Source organism: Leopardus geoffroyi, chromosome X (genome assembly GCF_018350155.1).
Source record: "Leopardus geoffroyi isolate Oge1 chromosome X, O.geoffroyi_Oge1_pat1.0, whole genome shotgun sequence".
Lineage (NCBI taxonomy): Eukaryota > Metazoa > Chordata > Mammalia > Carnivora > Felidae > Leopardus > Leopardus geoffroyi.
In genome coordinates, this window is record NC_059343.1 from 84,526,950 (window position 1) to 84,553,194 (window position 26,245).

General features: G+C 42.4%; 1 long non-coding RNA gene across 1 annotated transcript; it reads left to right on the forward strand.

Annotated features, from left to right (window-relative positions):
* LOC123594925 lies at positions 1-25,097 on the forward strand. Its single transcript, XR_006710947.1, has 2 exons — positions 1-447; positions 22,854-25,097. It is a non-coding gene; the product is annotated as an uncharacterized LOC123594925 (long non-coding RNA).
* The last annotated feature ends 1,148 nt before the right edge of the window (positions 25,098-26,245 follow it).

Genomic DNA, 26,245 nt, shown 5'->3' on the forward strand with positions numbered 1-26,245 from the left:
TTACAGTTTTATGATTCTTGTTGAAAATATTGCTGGTTCTCTAATGTTTGCTCTTCCAGATTAAGGAAAATTTCTCTTAAGATATCTATGATATACAGAAATGTCATATTAATTTATACCCTGAAGCATTTATCTTTTCTCTCTCTGCATAACTCCCCTGAAATTCAAAACCTCTCAGTGAGTATTCTTTCCCTGATGGCAATTACAATTGTTTTGCATAAGTTCAATAAGAATCTGTTCATCTTGTAACAGGTCACCATCGGAAATACTGGTTATTTTACCAAGGCTTTGACTGGAATGTCATATTTGAGAGTGACATTCATAGACTCAGATGTGACCAGACAGCTTTGAGGAACTAAGGTTGGCTTTATGAAACACGGAGCCATAAAGCCCCTTGGAAATGTTGGCCTGATACCTTGCTTACAGAGTTCCCAGCAGCCTCACCAGGTGAGTAAATAAGGGCACTTCCTGGCGGGTGCAGGAACCTCAGGATATCTTGGGCACCTCATGAAGAGGAGTTCGCCCCATTCTACAGGTATTGCAGGCCTATCTGATGGCAAGTATTTGTCTTGACTTCTGGCCTGGAGAGGCTACTAAAAGTTCAACCCAGAGATTCCTTATAAAATGTTCCAGCAAAGCAAACTTTAAAAGATCCTCATGATCAATCGCTATTCTTGCTGAGCTTATATGAATAGTTAGGCCAGGTTTGTTAAGACTGGACTTGATCTACAAATGCATTGGTCTCAATTTGGCTATCTCTGGAAAGGGGGGTTTTTAGGGAGAAAAACTATGTTTCAACAATGCACCATTATGGATGTTAAATTCTAGTTATGATTGTCTTTAAATGTTTGTTGTTTGCCTAAACTAGACAACTTGAGGTAAACTTCAGAAAAATTGTCACAGTATTTCATGTGTAGACAATCTTCTGTGCTTGTTATTCTGTGGGGATAATAATAAGACCCCATGGGCATATGATTATTTCAACAACTGGAAAACAGGATGGATCTCTAAATATGCAAACCATATCTTCCCTAAACCTGATCTGACAGTTACCAGAAACCCGCCCCTTTTGAAGACTTGGAGGTGGACTTTACAGATATACAACCAACTAGAGGATTCAGCTTCAGGTATCACCCCATGGGTCCATCACTCCAGAGTTAAGAAGGCCAAGTCAGAGGAACCCTCAACGTGGCGAAGTGATCCAGATCAAGTCAACCCGCTTAAAGTGACCCTCAAAAAGACACTGGCCCCTGAGCTCTCTAGCCCTGCTCCAGCCACACCCCAGAAGCTGGCTGGCCTGTGCATGACAAAAGCTTGAGGAATCAACATGTGGGCCAAGCCCAGGGGTTCGGATGCAACTCTGCCAGCCCTTCCCCCTTATTGGTGTCAGAGCTCTGATCTTGCTTCTTGCTGTTGGGCTAATAGAGACTGCACCAACAAACTGGACATGGAACGGATGGCAGACTCCCTGGTAACCTGACAAAGCCAAATAAACTCCCTGGAAGCAGTGTCCCTCCAAAATAGGTGAGCCCTCGACCTCCTCACTTCAGAAAAAGGAGGGACTTGTATCTTTCTGGGGGGAGGAATGTTGCTATTTTGTAAACCAATCAGGAATAGTCAGGACTAAGGTTGAGGAACTCAAGGAAAGAATTCAACATAGACAACAAGAAAATATCAGTCAGTGGAGAGGATGGGATCTCACAGACTGGGCATCCTGGCTCCCTGCCCTGGCAGGGCCCTGCCTTTCCATAATTTTACTTGTGACCATCGGCCCCTGTATGCTAAATACCCTGGTACGTTTTATTGAAAACACTGTTGCTTGCCAAACTGCAGCACGTATCTTAGCCCTCCGAGGGTACCAACCCCTAGAGCTAAAAAGTGGTGCCTAATAAAAGATTTTTTAAAGGGCATGAAAAGGGGGAATGTTGGGAAAATGAATAAAGTTTTACACAGTAAGATGGTCGACGGGACTAACACAAGCTCTGGTCTCTAGCTTGGAGACCCCTCTTCCGGGTTCTTCTTGCCCTGTCAAAGAAGGATGGCCTTGTCAAAGAAAGTGCTGTGAGTTGGCAAGTGGATGTTTACAGGGTCCTGACCTAACAACGCCCAGCATCTCCAACATCCCTTTTGGATTAATTGTGCTATGTTGAATATGAGTGCGGTGAGAGTACTTTTAAGACTTATGGGGGTAAAACCAAGGAGGAAGATGGTGGCGCACGAGGACGCTGGGCTCACCTCGTCCTGCTGATCACTTAGATTCCGCCCACATCCGCCTAAATAACCCAGAAAACCGCCAGAAGACAAGCAGTACAGACTCTCCGGAGCCAAGCGTAGACGAGAGGCCCACGGAAGAGGGTAGGAAGGGCGGAGAGGTGGTGTGCCCTACACCCACTGGCAGCAGGGAGCTGGGGCGGTGGAGCAGCAGCCCACCAGGCCAGGCCAAGCCCCTGAGTCTGGCTTGCAAAAGGCAGAGGGGATGGACTCCGTGAGTTCTGACAGCCAGTGGGACTTAACATCTGGAATGTTTTAAGTCAACAGCTCTGCTCAGAGAGTGGAAGGGCTAGAGGACAATGGGAGGGAGAGTTGTTGAGCCCTGGAAGACAGAGTTCAGCTCGGTGGGGGACAAAGGCACTGGTCAGTGCCATCTCCCTCACCCATCCCCCAGCCAAAATCCCAAAGGGAACCAGTTCCTGTCACGGAACTTGCTTGCACGGTGCAAACACCCAACGCTGTGCTTCTGTGGATCCATCCCTCTGACGGGTCTGCCTGCCCCCTCCCAGTGCTGTAAGGCCCCTCCCGCAGGGGACCACTGACGAGCTAAGCAAAACGAGCTAAGCTTGCCCCTCCCGCCCCTGTGCACCTTGCGGATCCACCCCGGCTAATACGCCAGATCCCATAGAAGCAGCACCAAAAGGCTGGCAGTGTGCAAATAGCCCAGACAGGGGCCACACCACTCCATGGTGAGTCCCGCTCCTGGGAGAGGGGAAGATAAGGTACACACCAGTCTGACTGTGGCCCCAGCGGTGGGCTGGGGGCAGACATCAGGTCTGACTGCAGCCCCGCCCACCAACACAAGTTAGTCCAGACAGCACAGGGGAAGTGCCCTGCAGTTCCACGCCACCCCAGGGACTTCCCAAAATGTCAAAACGGAAGAATTCAGCTCAAAAGAAACTCCAGCAAGTAGCGACAGCTAACGAATTGATCAAAAATGATTTAAGCAAAATAACGGAACATGAATTTAATATAATAGTCATAAAATTAATCGCTGGGCTTGAAAAAAGTATAGAGGGCAGCACAGAATCTATTGCTACAGAGATCAAGGGACTAAGAAACAGTCAGGAGGAGCTCAAAAATGCTTTAAATGAGCTGCAAAATAAAATGGAGGCGACCACAGCTCAGATTGAAGAGGCAGAGGAGAGAATAGGTGTATTAGAAGATAAAATTATTAAAAAGAGGAAGCGGAGAAAAAGAGAGATAAAAAAAATCCAAGAGTATGAGGGGACAATTAGAGAACTAAGTGATGCAATCAAACGTAACAATATCTGTATAATGGGGATTCCAGAAGAGGAAGAGAGAAAGGGGCTGAAGGTGTACTTGAACAAATCACAGCTGAGAACTTCCCTGATCTGGGGAATGGAAAAGGCATTGAAATCCAAGAGGCACAGAGAACTCCCTTCAGACATAACTTGAATTGATCTTCTGCGTGACATATCATAGTGAAACTGGCAAAATAGAAGGATAAAGAGAAAATTCTGAAAGCAGCTAGGGATAAACAGGCTCTAACTTACAAAGGGAGACCCAAAAGAGTAGTGGCAGACCTATCTACTGAAACTTGGCAGGCCAGAAAGGAATGGCAGGAAATCTTCAATGTGATAAACAGAAAAAATATGCAGCCGAGAATCCTTTATGCAGCAAATCTGTCATTCAGAATACAAGGAGAGATAAAGGTCTTCCCAAACAAACAAAAACTGAAGGAATACATCACCACTAAACCAGCCCTACAAGAGATTCGAAGGGGGATTCTGTGAGTGAAATGTTTCAAGGACCCCAAAGTACCAGAGACATCACGACAAGCATGAAACCTAAAGACATCACAATGACTCTAAACCCGTATCTTTCTGTAATAACACTGAACGTAAATGGACTAAATGCACCAACCAAAAGACATAGGGTATCAGAATGGATAAAAAAAACAAACAAAAAAAAAAAAACAAAAAACTAAAAACAAAAAAACAAGACCCATCTATTGGCTGTCTACAAGAGACTCATTTTAGACCTGAGGCCACCTTCAGATTGAAAGTGAGGGGATGGGAAAACTATCTATCATGCTACTGGAAGTCACAAGAAAGCTGCAGTAGTCATACTTATATCAGACAAACCAGACTTTAAATTAAAGGCTCTAACAAGAGATGAAGAGGGCATTATATAATAATTATAGGGTCTATCCCTCAGGAAGAGCTAACAATGATAAATGTCTATGTGCCGAATATGGGAGCCCCCAAATATATAAAACAATTAATCACAAACGTAAGTAACCTTATTGATAAGAATGGGGTAATTGCAGGGGACTTTAATACTCCACTTACAATAATGGATAGATCATCTAGACACAGGATCAATAAAAACACAAGGGCCCTGAATGATACATTGGATCAGATGGACTTGACAGGTCTATTTAGAACCCTGCATCCCAAAGCAACAGAATATACTTTCTTCTCGAATGCACATGGAACATTCTCCAAGATAGATCACACACTGGGTCACAAAACAGCCCTTCATAAGTATACAAGAATTGAGATCATACCATGCATACTTTCAGACCACAGTGCTATGAAGCTTGAAATCAACCACAGGAAAAAGTCTGGAAAACGTCCAAAAGCATGGAGGTTAAAGAACACCCTCCTAAAGAATGAATGGGTCATCCAGGCAAGTAGAGAAGAAATTAAGAATTATATGGAAACAAATGAAAATGAAAAGGCAACAATCCAAATGCTTTGGGATGCAGCGAAGGCAGTCCTGAGAGGAAAATGCATTGCAATCCAGGCCTACCTCCAGAAACAAGAAAAATTCCAAATACAAAATCTAACAGCACACCTAAAGGAAATACAAACAGAACAGCAAAGACACCCCAAACCCGGCAGAAGAAGAGAAATAATAAAGATCAAAGCAGAAATAAACAATAAACAACATAGAAACCAACAAAACAAAACAGAACAAAACAAAAACTGTAGAGCAGATCAACGAAACCAGGAGTTGGTTTTTTGAATACATAAACAAAATTGATAAACCGCTAGCCAGGCTTCTCAAAAAGAAAAGTGAGATGACCCAAATAGATAAAATCTTTAATGAAAATGCAATTATTACAACCAATCTGTCGGAAATACAAGCCATTATCAGGGAATATTATGAAAACTTATATGCCAACAAACTGGACAACCTGGCAGAAATGGACAAATTTCTAAGCACCCACACACTTCCAAAACTCAAACAGGAGGAAATAAAAAGCTTGAACAGACCCATAAGCAGCAAAGAAATTGAATCATTCATCAAAAATCTCCCAAAAAATAAGAGTCCAGGACCAGATGGCTTCCCAGGGGAATTCTACCAGACATTTAAAGCAGAGATAATACCTATCCTTCTCAAGCTATTCCAAAAAAATATAAAGGGAAGGAAAACTTCCAGACTCATTCTATGAAGCCAGCATTACTTTGATTCCGAAACCAGACAGAGACACCGCAAAAATAAGAGGACTACAGGCCAATATCTCTGATGAATATGGATTCAAAAATTCTTAATAAGGTACTAGCAAATCAAATTCAACAGCGTATGAAAATAATTATTCACCATGATCAAGTGGGACTCAAGGCTGGTTCAATATTGGCAAATCAATCAATGTGATATATCACACTAATAAAAGAAAATAAAAGAACCATATGATCCTGTCAATCGATGCAGAAAAAGCATTTGACAAAATTCAGTATGCTTTCTGAATAAAAACCCTCGAGAAAGTCAGGATAGAAGGAATATTCTTAAACATCATAAAAGCCATGTATGAAAAGCCCACAGCTAATATTATCCTCAGTGTGGAAAAACTGAGAGCTTTCCCCATGAGATCAGGAACAGGGCAGGGATGTCCACTCTCACCGCTGCTGTTTACCATAGTGTTGGAAGTTCTAGCATCAGCAATCAGGCAACAAAAGGAAATCAAAGGCATCAAACTTGGCAAAGATGAAGTCAAGCTTTCACCTTTTGCAGATGGCATGATATTATACATGGAAAACCCGATAGACTCCACCAAAAGTCTACTAGAACTGATACATTAATTCAGTCGCAAGATACAAAGTCGCAAGATACAAAATCAATGTACAGAATCCAGTTGCATTCTTATACACTAATAAAGAAGCAACAGAAGGACAAAAAGAGAAACTGACCCCATTTACAATTGCACCAAGGATCATAAAATACCTAGGAATAAATCTAACCAAAGATGTAAAAGATCTGTATGCTGAAAACTATAGAAAGCTTATGAAGGAAATTGAAGAAGATATAATGAAATGGAAAAACATTCCATGCTCATGGATTGGAAGAATAAATATTGTTAAAATGTCAATACTCCCCAAAGCTATCTACACATTCAATGCAATCCCAATCAAAATTGCACCAGCATTCTTCTCCAAGCTACAACAAGCAATCCTAAAATTTGTATGGAACCACAAAAGACCCCGAATAGCCAAAGTAATATTGAAGATGAAGACCAAAGCGGGAGGCATCACAATCCCAGACTTTAGCTTCTACTCCAAAGCTATAATCATCAAGACAGCATGGTATAGGCACAAAAACCGACACATAGACCAATGGAATAGAATAGAGACTCCAGAATTGGACCCAAAAAAAGTATGGCCAACTAATCTTTGACAAAGGAGGAAAGAATATCCAATGGAAAAAAGGCAGTCTCTTTAACAAATGGTGCTGGGAGAACTGGACAGCGACATGAAGAAGGATGAAACTAGACCACTTTCTTACACCATTCAAAAAAATAAACTAAAAATGGATAAAGGGCCTGAATGTGAGACAGGAAACCATCAAAACCCTAGAGGAGAAAGCAGGAAAAAACCTCTCTGTCCTCAGCCGCAGCAATTTCTTACTTGACACAGCCCTAAAGGCAAGGGAATTAAAAGCAAAAATGAACTATTGGGACCGCATGAAGGTAAAAAGCTTCTGCACAGCCAAGGAAACAATCAACAAAGCTAAACGGCAAACAATGGAATGGGAAAAGATATATGCAAATGACATATCGGACAAAGGACTAGTATCCAAAAATCTATAAAGAAATCACCAAAGTCCACACCTGAAAAAACAAATAATCCAGTGAAGAAATGGGCAAAAGACATGAATAGACACCTCTCTAAAGAAGACATCCGGATGGCCAACAGGCACATGAAAAGATGCTCAACATCGCTCCTCATCAGGGAAATATAAATCAAAACCACACTCAGATATCACCTAACACCAGTCAGAGTGGCTAAAATGAACAAATCAGGAGACTATAGATGCTGGAGAGGATGTGGAGAAATGGGAACCCTCCTGCACTGTTGGTGGGAATGCAAACTGGTGCAGCCGCTCTGGAAAACAGTGTGGAGGTTCCTCAAAAAATTAAAAATAGATCTTCCCTATGACCCAGCAATAGCACTGCTAGGAATTTACCCAAGGGATACAGGAGTGCTGATGCATAGGGGCACTTGTACCCCAATGTTTACAGCAGCACTTTCTACAATAGCCCAATTATGGAAAGAGCCTAAATGTCCATCAACTGATGAATGGATAAAGAAATTGTGGTTTAGATACACAATGGAATACTACGTGGCAATGAGAAAGAATGAAATATGGCCTTTTGTAGCCATATGGATGGAAGTGGAGAGTGTTATGCTAAGTAAAACAAGTCATACAGAGAAAGACAGATACCATATGTTTTCACTCTTATGTGGACCCTGAGAAACTTAACACAAGGACATGGGTTAGGGGAAGGAAAAAAAAAAAAAGGTTAGAGAGGGAGGGAGCCAAACCATAAGAGACTCTTAAAAACTGAGAGCAATCTGAGGGTTGATGGGGGGGGGGTGGGAGAGAGGGGGGGTGGGTGATGGGTATTGAGGAGGGCACCTGTTGGGATGAGCACTGGGTGTTGTATGGAAACAAATTTGAAAATAATTTCATATTAAAAAAACAAACAAAAAATACTATCAAAACCAAAAGAAAAAAAAAAAAAGACTTACGTGGGTGAAGAGCCATTCTATTTTTAAAACTTTTTAAACAACAGCTTGCCCAATTAATGCGATAGAAAAATCCTTAGGATTAACAATATATAGCTGTAGAGGAAGGTTGGGATCTTTCCTATCATAACTACGAGAGATGAGAATGGACTGAACATCGTCCAGCTCCTTCTTTGCTGCCGGGGTGAGCTAGCGCGGTGATGTTAAGTTAGGATCACCAGAAAGCAGTGCCAGGAGGTTGGTTAATGGGCGTTAGTAATGCCCAGGAGAGGACGAATCCAGTTTATGGTGCCCAACAATTTTTGTACATCGTTAAGAATACGAACATTATTAGGAATAGTCTGAATGAGGGGACGAATTTGAGTATTAAACATGCGTAGCCCCAGGTAAGAAAATGGAATCGACCTTTGTACTTTTTCAGGGGCTATTTTTATTTATTTTATTTTTTTTTATTTTATTTTTTTTTAATTTTTTTTTTTAGTTTTTTTTTTTATTATATGAAATTTATTGTCAAATTGGTTTCCATACAACACCCAGTGCTCATCCCAAAAGGTGGTGCCCTCCTCAATACCCATCACCCACCCTCTCCTCCCTCCCACCACCCATCAACCCTCAGTTTGTTCTTAGGTTTTAACAGTCTCTTATGCTTTGGCTCTCTCCCACTCTAACCTCTTTTTTTCTTTTTTCCTCCCCCTCCCCCATGGGTTCCTGTTAAGTTTCTCAGGATCCACATAAGAGTGAAACCATATGGTATCTGTCTTTCTCTGTATGGCTTATTTCACTTAGCATCACACTCTCCAGTTCCATCCATGTTGCTACAAAAGGCCATATTTCATTTTTTCTCATTGCCACGTAGTATTCCATTGTGTATATAAACCACAATTTCTTTATCCATTCATCAGTTGATGGACATTTAGGCTCTTTCCATAATTGGGCTATTGTTGAGAGTGCAGCTATGAACATTGGGGTACAAGTGCCCCTATGCATCAGTACTCCTGTATCCCTTGGATAAATTCCTAGCAGTGCTATTGCTGGGTCATAGGGTAGGTCTGTTTTTAATTTTCTGAGGAACCTCCACACTGCTTTCCAGAGCGGCTGCACCAATTTGCATTCCCACCAACAGTGCAAGAGGGTTCCCGTTTCTCCACATCCTCGCCAGCATCTATAGTCTCCTGATTTGTTCATTTTGGCCACTCTGACTGGCGTGAGGTGATACCTGAGTGTGGTTTTGATTTGTATTTCCCTGATAAGGAGCGACGCTGAACATCTTTTCATGTGCCTGTTGGCCATCCGGATGTCTTCTTTAGAGAGGTGTCTATTCATGTTTTCTGCCCATTTCTTCACTGGGTTATTTGTTTTTCGGGTGTGGAGTTTGGTGAGCTCTTTATAGATTTTGGATACTAGCCCTTTGTCCGATATGTCATTTGCAAATATCTTTTCCCATTCCGTTGGTTGCCTTTTAGTTTTGTTGGTTGTTTCCTTTGCTGTGCAGAAGCTTTTCATCTTCATAAGGTCCCGGTAATTCACTTTTGCTTTTAATTCCCTTGCCTTTGGGGATGTGTCGAGTAAGAGATTGCTACGGCTGAGGTCAGAGAGGTCTTTTCCTGCTTTCTCCTCTAAGGTTTTGAGGGTTTCCTGTCTCACATTCAGGTCCTTTATCCATTTTGAGTTTATTTTTGTGAATGGTGTGAGAAAGTGGTCTAGTTTCAACCTTCTGCATGTTGCTGTCCAGTTCTCCCAGCACCATTTGTTAAAGAGACTGTCTTTTTTCCATTGGATGTTGTTTCCTGCTTTGTCAAAGATGAGTTGGCCATACGTTTGTGGGTCTAGTTCTGGGGTTTCTATTCTATTCCATTGGTCTATGTGTCTGTTTTTGTGCCAATTCCATGCTGTCTTGATGATGACAGCTTTGTAGTAGAGGCTAAAGTCTGGGATTGTGATGCCTCCCGCTTTGTTCTTCTTCTTCAAAATTCCTTTGGCTATTCGGGGCCTTTTGTGGTTCCATATGAATTTTAGGATTGCTTGTTCTAGTTTCGAGAAGAATGCTGCTGCAATTTTGATTGGGATTGCATTGAATGTGTAGATAGCTTTGGGTAGTATTGACATTTTGACAATATTTACTCTTCTAATCCATGAGCAGGGAATGTCTTTCCATTTCTTTAAATCTTCTTCAATTACCTTCATAAGCTTTCTATAGTTTTCAGCATACAGATCTTTGACATCTTTGGTTAGATTGATTCCTAGGTATTTTATGCTTCTCGGTGCAATTGTGAATGGGATCAGTTTCTTTATTTGTCTTTCTGTTGCTTCATTGTTAGTGTATAAGAATGCAACTGATTTCTGTACATTGATTTTGTATCCTGCAACTTTGCTGAATTCATGTATCAGTTCTAGCAGACTTTTGGTGGAGTCTATCGGATTTTCCATGTATAATATCATGTCATCTGCAAAAAGCGAAAGCTTGGTTTCATCTTTGCCAATTTGGATGCCTTTGATTTCCTTTTGTTGTCTGATTGCTGATGCTAGAACTTCCAGCACTATGTTAAACAACAGCGGTGAGAGTGGGCATCCCTGTCGTGTTCCTGATCTCAGGGAAAAAGCTCTCAGTTTTTCCCCGTTGAGGATGATGTTAGCTGTGGGCTTTTCATAAATGGCTTTTATGATCTTTAAGTATGTTCCTTCTATCCCGACTTTCTCAAGGGTTTTTATTAAGAAAGGGTGCTGGATTTTGTCAAAGGCCTTTTCTGCATCGATTGACAGGATCATATGGTTCTTCTCTTTTTTTTTGTTAATGTGATGTATCACGTTGATGGATTTGCGAATGTTGAACCAGCCCTGCATCCCAGGAATGAATCCCACTTGAGCATGGTGAATAATTCTTTTTATATGCCGTTGAATTCGATTTGCTAGTATCTTATTGAGAATTTTTGTATCCATATTCATCAGGGATATTGGCCGGTAGTTCTCTTTTTTTACTGGGTCTCTGTCTGGTTTAGGAATCAAAGGAATACTGGCTTCATAGAATGAGTCTGGAAGTTTTCCTTCCCTTTCTATTTCTTGGAATAGCTTGAGAAGGATAGGTATTATCTCTGCTTTAAACGTCTGGTAGAACTCCCCTGGGAAGCCATCTGGTCCTGGACTCTTATTTGTTGGGAGATTTTTGATAACCGATTCAATTTCTTCGCTGGTTATGGGTCTGTTCAAGCTTTCTATTTCCTCCTGATTGAGTTTTGGAAGAGTGTGGGTGTTCAGGAACTTGTCCATTTCTTCCAGGTTGTCCAATTTGTTGGCATATAATTTTTCATAGTATTCCCTGATAATTGTTTGTATCTCTGAGGGATTGGTTGTAATCATTCCATTTTCATTCATGATTTTCTCTATTTGGGTCATCTCCCTTTTCTTTTTGAGAAGCCTGGCTAGAGGTTTGTCAATTTTGTTTATTTTTTCAAAACACCAACTCTTGGTTTCGTTGATCTGCTCTACAGTTTTTTTTAGACTCTATATTGTTTATTTCTGCTCTGATCTTTATTATTTCTCTTCTTCTGCTGGGTTTGGGGTGTCTTTGCTGTTCTGCTTCTATTTCCTTTAGGTGTGCTGTTAGATTTTGTATTTGGGATTTTTCTTGTTTCTTGAGATAGGCCTGGATTGCAATGTATTTTCCTCTCAGGACTGCCTTTGCTGCGTCCCAAAGCGTTTGGATTGTTGTATTTTCATTTTCGTTTGTTTCCATATATTTTTTAATTTCTTCTCTAATTGCCTGGTTGACCCACTCATTCGTTAGTAGGGTGTTCTTTAACCTCCATGCTTTTGGAGGTTTTCCAGACTTTTTCTGTGGTTGATTTCAAGCTTCATAGCATTGTGGTCTGAAAGTATGCATGGTATAATTTCAATTCTGGTAAACTTATGAAGGGCTGTTTTGTGACCCAGTATATGATCTATCTTGGAGAATGTTCCATGTGCACTCCAGAAGAACGTATATTCTGTTGCTTTGGGATGCAGAGTTCTAAATATATCTGTCAAGTCCATCTGATCCAATGTCTCATTCAGGGCCCTTGTTTCTTTACTGACCGTGTGTCTAGATGATCTATCCATTTCTGTAAGTGGGGTGTTAAAGTCCCCTGCAATTACCACATTCTTATCAATAAGGTTGCTTATGTTTGTGAGTAGTTGTTTTATATATTTGGGGGCTCCGGTATTCGGCGCATAGACATTTATTATTGTTAGCTCTTCCTGATGAATAGACCCTGTAACTATTATATAATGTCCTTCTTCATCTCTTGTTACAGCCTTTAATTTAAAGTCTAGTTTGTCTGATATAAGTATGGCTACTCCAGCTTTCTTTTGGCTTCCAGTAGCATGATAAATAGTTCTCCATCCCCTCACTCTCAATCTAAAGGTGTCCTCAGGTCTAAAATGAGTCTCTTGTAGACAGCAAATAGATGGGTCTTGTTTTTTTATCCATTCTGATACCCTATGTCTTTTGGTTGGCGCATTTAATCCATTTACATTCAGTGTTATTATAGAAAGATACGGGTTTAGAGTCATTGTGATGTCTGTATGTTTTATGCTTGTAGTGTTGTCTCTGGTACTTTGCCTCACAGGGTCCCCCTTAGGATCTCTTGTAGGGCTGGTTTAGTGGTGACAAATTCCTTCAGTTTTTGTTTGTTTGGGAAGACCTTTATCTCTCCTTCTATTCTAAATGACAGACTTGCTGGATAAAGGATTCTCGGCTGCATATTTTTTCTGTCTAGCACACTGAAAATCTCGTGCCAATTCTTTCTGGCCTGCCAAGTTTCAAAAGAGAGATCAGTCACGAGTCTTATAGGTCTCCCTTTATATGTGAGGGCACGTTTACCCCTTGCTGCTTTCAGAATTTTCTCTTTATCCTTGTATTTTGCCAGTTTCACTATGATATGTCGTGCAGAAGATCGATTCAAGTTCCGTCTGAAGGGAGTTCTCTGTGCCTCTTGGATTTCAATGCCTTTTTCCTTCCCCAGTTCAGGGAAGTTCTCAGCTATGATTTCTTCAAGTACCCCTTCAGCACCTTTCCCTCTCTCTTCCTCCTCTGGGATACCAATTATGCGTACATTATTTCTTTTTAGTGTATCACTTAGTTCTCTAATTTTCCCCTCATACTCCTGGATTTTTTTATCTCTCTTTTTCTCAGCTTCCTCTTTTTCCATAACTTTATCTTCTAGTTCACCTATTCTCTCCTCTGCCTCTTCAATCCGAGCTGTGGTGGTTTCCATTTTGTTTTGCATTTCATTTAAAGCGTTTTTCAGCTCCTCGTGACTGTTCCTTAGTCCCTTGATCTCTGTAGCAAGAGATTCTCTGCTGTCCTCTATACTGTTTTCAAGCCCAGCGATTAATTTTATGACTATTATTCTAAATTCACTTTCTGTTATATTATTTAAATCTTTTTTGATCAGCTCATTAGCTGTTGTTATTTCCTGGAGATTCTTCTGAGGGGAATTCTTCCGCTTGGTCATTTTGGATAGTCCCTGGCATGGTGAAGACCTGCAGGGCACTTCCCCTGTGCTGTGGTGTATAACTGGAGTTGGTGGGCGGAGTCGCAGTCAGACCTGATGTCTGCCCCCGGCCCACCGCTGGGGCCACAGTCAGACTGGTGTGTGCCTTCTCTTCCCCTCTCCTAGGGGCGGGATTCACTGTGGGGTGGCGTGGCCCGTCTGGGCTACTTGCACACTGCCAGGCTTGTGATGCTGGGGATCTGGCGTATTAGCTGGGGTGGGTAGGCAAGATGCACAAGGGCAGGAGGGGCAGGCTTAGCTCGCTTCTCCTTAGGTGATCCACTTCAGGAGGGGCCCTGTGGCAGCGGGAGGGAGTCAGATCCGCTGCCGGAGGTTTGGCTCCTCCGCAGAAGCACAGAGTTGGGTGTTTGCGCGGAGCGAGGAAGTTCCCTGGCAGGAACTGGTCCTCTTTGGGATTTTGGCTGGGGGATGGGCGGGGGAGATGGCGCTGGCGAGCGCCTTTGTTCCCCACCAAACTGAGCTCTGTCGTCCGGGGGCTCAGCAGCTCTCCCTCCCTTTGTCCTCCAGCCTTCCCGCTTTCCGAGCAGAGCTGTTAATTTATGACCTCCCAGACGCTAAGTCGCGCTTGCTGTTGGAACACAGTCCGTCAGGCCCCTCCGCTTTTGCCCGCCAGACTCTGGGGCTCTGCTTGGCCGGTGAGCCGCCCCTCCGCCCCGGCTCCCTCCCGCCAGTCCGTGGAGCGCGCACCGCCTTGCCGCCCTTCCTACCCTCTTCCGTGGGCCTCTCGTCTGCGCTTGGCTCCGGCGACTCCGTTCTGCTAATCCTCTGGCGGTTTTCTGGGTTATTTAGGCAGGTGTAGGTGGAATCTAAGTGATCAGCAGGACGCGCGGTGAGCCCAGCGTCCTCCTACGCCGCCATCTTCCCTCCTCCCAGGGGCTATTTTTAAACCCTGTTGGCTTAGTTAATCAGGGAGCATGGCAACGAGCTCATCTAGAGGCTGTTGATGTGGGTCACAAAAAAGGATATCATCCATATAGTGATAAATGATCAAAGAAGGAAACCGCGTCCTAATCGACTCTAATGCTTTATTGGCATAAAATTGGTGTATTGTTGGGCTATTAAACATCCCTTGGGGTAGGACTCTCCAGTGGTAATGGGGTGATGGCCGGCAGTGATTAACAACAGGAATGGTAAAGGCAAATTTCTCTCTATCTTGTTCAGCTAAGGGGATTGTGAAAAAGCAGTCTTTTAAATCAATAATAAATCAGCCAATTTTGAGGCAACATGGAGGGAGAGGGGGTTCCTAGCTGTAAGGGACCAAAAGGCTCAATTACTGCATTAATAGCTCTGAGATCACGAAGAAGTCGCCACTTGCAAGTTTCTTTTGGAACACAAAAGATAGGAGTATTCCAAGGGCTATTACTAGGCTCTATATGCCCATTTTTTTAATTGTTCATCTACTAATTATTGGAGATGAATCAATTGGCCCCTTTTATTGGACACTGCTCAACCTATACGGGTTTGTTAGTTTTCCATTTTAATGGGAGGGGCTCAATTTGAGCAGTGGCTAGGAAAAACTTGTTTTAAGATGAATATTCCATTGACTCAATAAGTCTCTTCCCCATAAATTGATAGGGATACTCATCGCATAGGGCTGTATGTAGACTATTTGGTCATCGGGCCCTAAACATTTGCAAAAGGTCAGACTTTGTCGGGAAGGCTGGCTGCCTCCAACTCCAACTAGGGTGGCCGTAGGGACAGTAGCCCAGTGAGGCCATTGTGAGGGGGATATAACGGTTACATCAGCCCCTGTATCAATTAACCCTGAGAAAAGTTTATCTTTGATCTTTATTTGCAAGAGAGGTTTGTCTTGAGAAATGTTGGCGAGCCAGTATTGTTCTAAAGGCGAGTTTGTGCTCCCAAACTTGCCTTCTCTTCTAGGTTTGTTCGCAGCTCCAGGGACCCAATAAGGAAGGATAAGGAGTTGAGCCAATCGCTGGCCTTTGTTAATGGTTATTAATTTGGAGGCCTGCGCCATAATTTTAATTTCCCTGGTGAAATCACTATCAATCACCCCTGGAAGAACTAGAAGTCTGGCTTTGGTAGGGCTACATCTTCCAAGAAAGAGACCAACATAGCCTTTGGGAAGCAGGCCAAATATGCCAGTAGGGATGAGGTATACATGCCCAAACTGATTAAGTGTGATGGTCTCCTGGGATTCTAAATCTAATCCTGTGCTTCCTTTGGTGGCAGCACATAGGGACCCCATGGGTTTAAGTAGCCCAGGCCTTGGGTGGGGGAGGGTGACGTTTCTTGTGGGCAGAAAGAAGCCATCCCCTCCCTTTGTTGTCCTGGGTGTGGAGGGGGGCACACGTTTGGGAGTTTCCCAAACTGAGGGGGCGACTGTCTTCATCAAATTTAGATCTACAGTTATTTGCCCAATGATTCCCTTTCTTGCATCGAGGACACAATCCCGGCAAGAGGGAGGTTTGGGGAGTGTTTATAAAGGGGCAATCCTTTTTTAAGTGTCCCACTTTTCCACAGCCAAAACAGGTTGGGTTAGATTGTTTGAGGGCCAAGGCAAGTAGCATTGTTTTGTGGGGTTCTGTTCCCACAGTTTGACAGGCTTTAACATATTCACTGATAGTGGCTGCAGGGCTACTTGCATTGGGTTTGATATGCTTAAGAACTCTTTTGCAATCCTCATTAGCATTTTCAACAGCCAGGGAAAGAAACATTGATTCGGTTGCTTCCATATTATCAAGCTGTCTTTGAATAGCTTCTTGGAGGTGATTGATAAAAGACATATAGTTTTCAGTGGCCCCTTGTCGGATATTAGTAAAGAACCATGATGATTTTCCTGAAAGGGGGATTTTATGAAATCCCGTCACACTACATCAGTGCATTGCTCCCTGACGATGATCGGGAGTTGAGCTTGCTGCCTTGGTTGGACATATTGCCCTGTGCCAGACAATTGTTCAAAAGTCACTGGAATAGCAGCATCGAGGTTCTGCATAGCACGAGTGATGAAATTCCTGAGCAAAGACAGCATATTGGGCCGGGGTCAGGAGAGAGTTCCAGTCCCAGGCACACATGGAATAAGGCAAACAGTTTCCAAAATCCCGATCGTAAAAGGGCTATGAAGGCGGTAGAGTTGAACTGCCTTCTGTAATTCTTTTACTATTTGGAAGGGCAGGCTTTCATGGACATATTGTCCATTTTGCCTGACAACGGGAAGCAGGTGGAATTCACCGGCCTTATGGGCTTCTTTAAGGCACTTTTGCATTGGGAAAAGGACCTTATCAGAGCAGGTTGATGAGGTGTTTTGAGGCTCGATATCGTCCCACCCTTTTGGGGGAGGGGGAGTATCTTTTTGCTGTAGAGATGCCAGAGGCACAGCCTGATTATGGGGGGGGGGGCGAGGTTTTTCCTTCTTTTTAGATAACTCTATGTTTTCACCTACATCCTCCGGGCTCAGTGGGAGAAGGGCAGTGCAGACGATGGATCAGGTGAGGATTACCTGGGGGGTGGGGGTGGGGGGACATTAGCCCCTTCAGAATGCCTGGCCTTTAATGTTTTCCCTGCTCATTCCCTCACGTCAAGATCACAAGTTCCTTGTTCTGGAAGCCAACGGCAATTCTGTTGGACAGTCAGAAATAATTTAAAGAGAGCCTTATAATTTAGAGTCATTCCTGCTGTCTCTCCTAGTGACTGAAGAATTCGAATATAGCGCTTTTGTTCAGGGGCTGGGGAGTTTCCCATGGGAGATCTCTCAAAAAGTTCCATGGCAGTGAATCCTAATATAGTTTCGCTTTATCCCTTACCTCTTCAGGCAGAGACTGTAACTGATGTGTTTTTTTTTTTTTTCCTCTCCCTTTCTTGGAGCTCCTTAATCATTCCACGGCATCCTGCAGTCCTTGTGTGGCACCGCCTTATCACTTTGGCTCCTTGTCCACGTTGGCCCATAGTCCCCTTTCCTTCTATCACATCAGGGTCACCATCTGTCGTAGACTCCAAGTCTAAAGTTCTTTCTTGTCTAGCAAGAAAGTGGGACACAGGATTAAAAGCGAGAGATGGCTAATATCCAGGAAAAGACAAGAGCCATGAATGAGGGTCCTTGTCCCATTTTTATTAGGATCAGAAGGCTTACAAACATGGTGCTGGACATGCTCAAAGAGACAATGAATCTGTGAACATTAACTCATGGACGTGAGGGAAAGGGGGTCTTGAATATAATCAGGGTTAGAGGTTTGGGTTAATACAAAACAAAATCCTGGTGCCGGGCACGGTGGCACGTGCCTGTAATCCCAGCCACCCAGGTGGCTTAGGCAGGAGGATCGCTTGAGCCCAGGAGTTCTGGGCTGTAGTGCACTATGCCCATCGGGTGTCCACACTAAGTTCGGCATCAATATGGTGACTTCGCGGGAGTGGGGGACCACCAGTGTAGATTGCTTTAAGTAGTATAGACATTTTAATAATATTTGTTCTTCCAATCCATGAGCATGGAATGTTTTTCCACTTCTTTGTGTCATCCTCAAATTCTTTCATCAGTGTTTGTAGTTTTCAGAGTACCTCTTTCCTTAGGTTAATTTCTAGGTATCTTATTATTTGGGGCGTAATTCTATATATGTAATTGATTTCTTGATTTCTCTCTCTGTTGCTTCACTATTGGTGTATACAAATGCAACAGATTTCTTTCTTGTTTGATTTCAAGTTTTTATTTAAATTCTAGTTACTTAACACATATGAAAAAATTAGTTTTAGCCGTAGAATTTAGTGACTCAACATTTGCATATAACACTCAAATCTCATCACAACAAGTGCTCTCCTTAATACCCATCACTCATTTGGCCCATCCACCACCCACCTCCCTCCACCAACCCTGTTTTTTCTCTAAAGTTAGCTGTCTATTATGGTTTGCTTCCCTCTCACTTTTGTTTCTCTTCCCCTATGTTCATCCTTTTTTTCTTTAAAAAAAAATGTGTATTTATTTTGGGAAAGACAGTGCATGAGTGGGGGGAGGGTCAGAGAGAGGATAGAGAGAACCCCAGACGAGCTCCATGGTGTCAGCACAAAGCCCCACACGGGGCTTGATCCCATGAACCATGAGATCACGACCTGAGCCAAAATCAAGAGTTCAATGCTTCACTGACTGAGCCACCCAGGGGTCCCCATCTACTTTTCTTCTTTAATTCCACATATGAATGAAATCATATGGTATCTGTCTCTTATTTCACTTAGCATAATGCACTATAGCTCCATCCACAGATTTCTGTACATTGATTTTGTGTCCTATGACTTTACTGAATCTGTGTATCAGTTCTAGCAATCTTTTGTGGAGTCTTTCAGGTTTTCTATAAAGAGTATCATGTCACCTGCAAATGCTGAAAGTTTGACCTCTTTCTTGCCAATTTGGATACCTTTTATTTCTTTTTGTTGTCTGATTGCTGTGGCTAGGATTCCCATACTATGTTAAATAACAATGATGATAGTGGACATCCCTGTCTTGTTCCTGACCATAGAGGAAAATCTCTCAGTTTTTCACCATTGAGGATGATGTGGACTGTGGGTTTTTCATATATGGCCTTTATTAGGTTGAGGCATGTTCCTTTAACACTCCTTTCTTGTTTTTTGTTTTTTTTAATCATGAATGGATGTTGTACTTTGTCAAATGTGTTTTTTTCTGCATCTATTGAAAATATCATGGTTCTTAGCCTTTCTCATATTAATGTGATGTGCCTTTTGTATTGACACGATGTGTGTGTGTTTGCATGTCCTCCTCCAGCTCTACTACCTCACTACACACTCACAGTTGCAGCTTTAGTCTCAGGTAAGCCTGGAGCTGGACTTCCAATCTCAGGTTTAGATATCCCAGAAATAGTGTTTATATTCTAAGAAAGTGATATATACAGATGATTATTCCAATTAAGGGAAAATCCAAAAAGCTGGCTGATTCCATGAAGTCAGTCTCCCAACCTCCATCCTCCCTCTTCCTTGCCATGTACCCTTGGTCTGAGACTCTAAGAGCTGTCATCCTGGATCTCACCACCAGGTGCCATGACATTTATCTCCATTTTTATCGTTCTCTTTTAATTGAAAGAAGTACATGCTGAAGAGACTATAAAAACAATCATGAAAAGGTTTGTTTACCACGATACCAAGTCTGCTTGGAACTTCATATGTATATTAAAGCAGTTCCATTTGCTATTGACCCCAAACTGCATCATGCTCATTGATTTCTCTATCCTCTCACCACTGTCAGCTAATGTGCAGTGTAGACTGTTCTGAGGGTGTCTACCAGAGAACAAAGCATTCATTCTTGATCACCCAACCCTTGTGTAAGCTGCCCACACCTCCTCACACACCATCTGTCATCCTTTCTGCATCACACAGGACACAGCTGCCCAGATTCCTCTCTGATGGCCCATCCAGTTTCAGCTCACTTATCCCCTGTTCTGACATGTACTGCCTTCACAAACCTGCCACTCAATGCCAAGGCACACCACTGCCACCTGGTGTTTCATCCTTTGCAGGCCCTAGAGTGTATGTTTTCACAATCCTTTTTACACCTAACAGTTCCTTCAGCCAGTGTTAGGATCAATTTGTATATATACAAATCTCGGATTTTAAGGGAGTTTGTTTGGTTCTTTTCTCCTCCATCCACCCCCTCCAACCTCCCCCTCCCTTCTCCTCCTTCTCTGCCTCCTCCTCCCTCCTCCTCCTCCTTCTCCTCTGCCTCCTCCTCCTCCTCCTTCTCCTCCTCCTCTTCCTCCTTCTTCTCCTTGCAGAAAATTTTTGGGAGCGGAGTTTAATGATGATGACACTTCAGTGCCATCTGCTGACAAAAACCTGAACAGCTGCTTGAACAATATGGTTATCCTTTGGTGCCATCTGGTGACAAAAACGTGAACAGCTGCTTGAACAATATGGTGATCCTTTGGTGCCATCTGGTGACAAAAACCGGAACAGCCGCTTGAACAATATGGTGATCCTTTGGTGCCATCTGGCGACAAAATCTTGAACAGCCGCTTGAACAATATGGCGATCCTTTGGTGCCGTCTGGTGACAAAAACCTGAACTGCTGCTTGGACAATATGGAACAGGAAAATGGGAAGGAGAGTCTGTGACATAAACTCACCAGACAGAGCTTTCTAAAATCAGGATGGAAAGTGTTGGGTACAGCATATTGGTGAACTCTCCCTGGACATTTTATATAAGTGAAATCATGCAATATGTGGTCTTTTGCATTTTTGGCTCCTTTCATCGAGTTCAACATTTTTCAAGTTTCATCCATACTGTCACACATATAAGTACTTCCTTTCTTTTTTTGTCAAATAATGTACCAAATTGTCTTTATTCTTTTATTAATTAGTATACATTCAAGCTGGTGCTATGTACATTTGTATACAAGTTTTTATGCAGACATATGTGGCCCTTTCTCCTGACTGTGTACCTAGGAGTGGGATTGCTGTGTCATATGGTAACTCTGGTGAAGTGTTTGTGGAACTGCCAGAATGCTGTCATGACCTTGTGTGTTGAGTGCGTGCATAGCCTGTTACTTTTCTCCCGAGGGTTCTGAGAAAGAAAAAAGGTTGAGGTGCCCTTCTCGTCACCTCACCTCTGGGAGGATGGGAGGGCATGATACCCATGAGACCTCACTGGATCACTGGAGCTATTGACTCTCATCGCAGGATTAAGGTGGTGTTTGTCTACTTTTTCCAATGTACAGTAACTATCACCCATTCATCTACTCTACTTTTTAGAAATGAAACAAAGTCAGCCCTGGGCTCTAGTGTGAGAGGTGGAAATAAGGTTCTCTTCATAGAGGCATGGTGTGTACATTTGGAATTATTTGATAAAGACAGTTTGTCTCTTATGAATTTTTATTAATTCAAACATTTTTTTACATTTATATTTATTTATATATTTCGATTCATGCATAGTGTTTGGTAGATTTTCTTTTTCATGGGCACATACCACAAGAAAGTCTAGCATCATGGTTTTTATGATGCATAAAATGAATTTTAAATAAACAGAAAACTCCAAGAGTTCTGTATACCCACTATTATATATCACCATCATTGTGTTGTCTAAATATGGTATATTAGAAAATGCACTTACATTTTTTTAAAATTTTAAATGGTTATTTATTTTCAAGAGAGAGAGGGGGGAAGATTGTGAGCAGGGCAGGGGCAGCAAGGGAGGGGCAGAGAGAGAGGGAGACACAGAATCAGAAGCAGGCCCCAGGATCCAAGCTGTCAGCACAGAGCCCAATGCGGGACTCAAACTCACGAGCTGTGAGATCGTGACCTGAGCTGAAGTTGGATGCTTAACCAACTAAGCCACCCAGACATCCCTAGAAAATGCATTTAGATAATATATTTAACCATGTCAGAGTTGGGAACATTATAATTTCACATGATTTTATTCCATACATGCGAATCCCTTGAGAAACAAACAAGCATACAACAGCAGACACATAAGACAGCTATTCCTAGAGTGACGATAAAAAAAAAATAATAATAATTATTGCTAAACTGAATGAAAAATATTTACAGAACCCTTTTCAGTGAAGCAAAAGCATGAGATATGTCATAGAAAATGTGAGCTTCATTTGAAAGCCCATTGTCTAAGGCACAGCCTTCCAGTTATGTGACTCTGACTCTATGGGAGGTATTTTAAAATTCTAGCTTTTATGTAACTCATCTTGTTCCAATGTGCTCCTTAACTATTTTCAAGCAATTACATTCTGTTCTGGGGTAAGGAATTCTTTTTTTTTTTTTCTTTCTAAACTCCTGTCTGTCTTCATTTGAACAATCATTTCAACATTTCTGATCTGTACATGTGACAAAAAAGTTGTTGAGCTGGAAATTGTATTTTCCACTGAAGCATGGGGAAATATGGTCTTCTTAGATGATGGATGAAGCCTGAGTAGGAGGGGAGGCACAGGGGTATGTGAATTTAGTATCCAGGAGAAGTATTTCTGTGCAAAGGTGAGAATATAAGTAAAGAGGACAGCCGTTAAAGATGTGGAGAGGGGTGCAGGGCTTTAAAGCATATATTTATTTATTTAATTAATTTATTTTTTTTTGACTAGGCTTCACATCCAGGGCAAACCCCAGTGCTGGTCTTGAACTCACAACCCAGAGGTCAACACCTGAGATGAGATAAAGAGTTGGACACTTGGACACTTAACCCATGCAGCCACCCAGGCCCACCTAAAGCATAATTTTAAGTGATCAATTATAAAAACTTGGAAGGTTGGAATTAAGGTTCTTTCATGGGAAAGAACCATATCTTTTCAGATTTAACATCTGAATTTACCACACCACCCTATTCAGATGCTTGGTCTTTATTTCTATTTTGGCGAAACCTAAACCTTAACCAAGGGGTGGTGTAGAATTTGGTCATAGTGCCTGGTTAACTGAATGAATGGGTGGATGGATACAGGATTATTTCAAACATGCCTTGGAAAGTCTTGGATTTTTACGTCCCAGGGCAGAGCTGTTCATGCAGCTGTCTAAAGCCGTAGTGTTGGGTGGCTGAGAGGATGCAGCTTCTCAAGACCCAGGAACCGATGGCTGCAAAATGGGAAGCATTTCAAGTGTGGAAGACCGGCATACACTTCATGGCTGCCATAGAAACGTGACTCTGTTGTGACAACCATGATGACTTTTCAATACAGAGACGGATTGGGAAGAAGAGGGGCCTTCAAGTGTTTGGAGCTTAGCTGAAGGTGTGGGTCCCCTCAGTGGAGCTGATCTGTCCCAGAGTCTGGGGAGACAAAGGAATCCAGGTCCAAGTCTCCTCTTTCCTCCTTTGGAGCTCGGCACCCAGAGTGTCTCATGGGTAAACCTGTTGGGGTCTGGTCTGGGTCCAGTGAGTGTGGGTCCTGCTCCAGGGGTGTCCTGGAGCTACTGTCCTGTGAAGGCAGGGGTGCGGGAGGGAAGGCAGATAATGAATATGCACCTGGCTTCCCTTCTGCAGAATGGGGGTGTGAATGCTTCACCCACAGGGTCGCCGAGAACACTCGGTGATACACATGACCAAGTCCCTGGCCCTGTGATTACTGCAGGATCATGAATGCCTGTATGATTTCAGGCCACTTGTTACTCCTTTTCTTCTTTGTTGTTAGGGGATAGAAGAAAAAGGCCCGGTGAGAAGTTCATTGTAACATGTAGTTGTTATGATCACAGCCCACTTGTTGTGAAGTAGGGAAGCTGAAGGGGCTCCATTTTACAAGTGGTTTTTCTACCAGGCCCCATTTAGCCTGCCAGGCTCCACATTTGGCCTCTGAATAAGACAAAGAGCTATGTTCTCACTTCAACGGGGAAGCAAGAAAGTTAATCATTCTCTGAGATTTGTCGAAGGCCCCAGACACCTGATAACACCTAAGAAGAGCCAGATCCAAAACATGTTCCAGGACACTGGCTTCAAACAAACCTCAGCTGACGATGGCATCAATACCCCTACCTTTGGTAATTTATGAAATAACACCTATTGTTCACCTGACGCTTGCCTTTGATTGGACACTACCATGGATTCCCCTGGAACGTGTACCCTAAACCCTTTTTAAATACAAACTCCTAGCCCAAAGCAATGACAAGGCTCATTCTCCTTTCCTTTCTGAGTCTCCCCCAGGCACTCTGCTATTTTCTGTTCTTTCATGCTATTTGATAAACTCTGTTAGCACTTTCTCCAGCTAACGTTTGATTTCTACCACTTTTGAGGCCAAGGACCCTCTTGGCTGGTCCTGTGGTACCGTTCCCTGGGTTCTTGGACTCAGCTTGACTGCATCAGTATCAATGTCAGTGTCACTAGACTAGTGCCTAGCATGCTGCTGGGCACATAGTTACTCTTGCAAATCATAGCGATAGCTGGATCTGTCTCTCCCTCTTCAGAACTTCATTCCATTGGCCACGCTCTTATCAGGTGCCGGAAGGAGACAGGTTATGAGGATCTGAGTCCTGGTGGCTGCTGAAACCTCTACCCCATATTCAAGGACAACAGTCCTCAGGAGACACTAACATTTCACATTCCTGGTGGGATATGATGCCTGGCACAAGTGAGTTCATAGACCTGAACAAAAGCATGTTGTGGAATAGCTCCTGTAAGGTTCAAAAACTAACCTAAAAGCAGAGAAACTACTTAAACCACGTCATGGGAGGAGAAGTTTAGCAGGTGGAATTTCAATCCACCAACAGGTGTGTTAGTAAATCTTGAGGCCCATCTTAGAGAATTCCTCATTTGTCTGAAAGGGACAAATTGTGCACCTGAAAATGACTTGGTCATTAACGTGCACTTGCAATAAATATATTTTTTCTGATTGCATAAATAATAATTAATGAATTCTATGTTTCCTCAGAACGATGTGAAAATAGGCATTTAGAAGGGTTCGTAGCAACTTGAAATCTTAACACAGATTCTTTCCTGGTTTGCTCGGTTTTACCCATACTACAAAGAAAAAAATTAAGGGCCTAAAATTTTTGTAGTGTGAGTTAAAAGTGTCACTTACAAGACTTCGGAATTTTTATAATAATAATTACCAACGTGTCTTCCCTGCTATCATGATACCCAGAATTTTCCCTTATACAAATCAGAAGTTGTTAAATGTCAGTATGATTATATTCCTGGTACGTGACGTTTTAAGTTCAGTACTCATGGACCACAGTTTCCCTCAACATGCCATGTCCCCAAGCAACTATTTAGTATTTTTGTCAATAGATTAGTTTTGATTGTCTGTAACTTTGTGTCAATCGTTGCATTTTATTTTTATCTGGCTTATTATACTCAGGCATTTATTCATTTATTAACAGTTCCATTATCTTTTATTTGACATGAATATATAAAACACTATTGATGAGAAGCTACTTTGACTCATCATGGGCAAAGAAATTTAGCAAGTAGAATTGCATTCCATCAGCAACTACACGTTGTGCAGTAGCCTTTGAAGCCCATCTTACAGGTGCCTGATTGCTGAAAAGCAATAGATTATACAGATGGAGACAGAAGTTGGTCTTTATAGGCATGTGTAATAAATGTCGCTAATGTTTTGCTAAGAAAAAAAAAAACTAAGTATGCAAAGGGCCACATATAGTATGATTCCATTTTTTATGAAATACTTAGTGGGAGGCCCTCAATATGCTGTACCCAATAAATTACCCTCTTTCCATTCTGACTTTCAGAAGCTCTGGTAGGTTTGAGTCACAGTCCCTCCCTCTTATCTTTCCTGTGATGTTCAACAGCAGTTCAGGCTTTTGTCATAAGATGGCACCAAAGTACCACCATCATTAAACTTCTCTTCTAAGAAGTGTCTGCAAGGAGTAAAAACGTAACAATAATATCCCCTAAACCCAGGTTTTGTACATAAACAAGAGAATTTTAATTTTTTTCTGAAAAAGAAAAAAAAAAAACCTTGTAGGTGTAAAGGAAAATTGTTAAAACATATACTCCATTTTCCCCATTGAGGAGGATATTAACTGTGAGCCT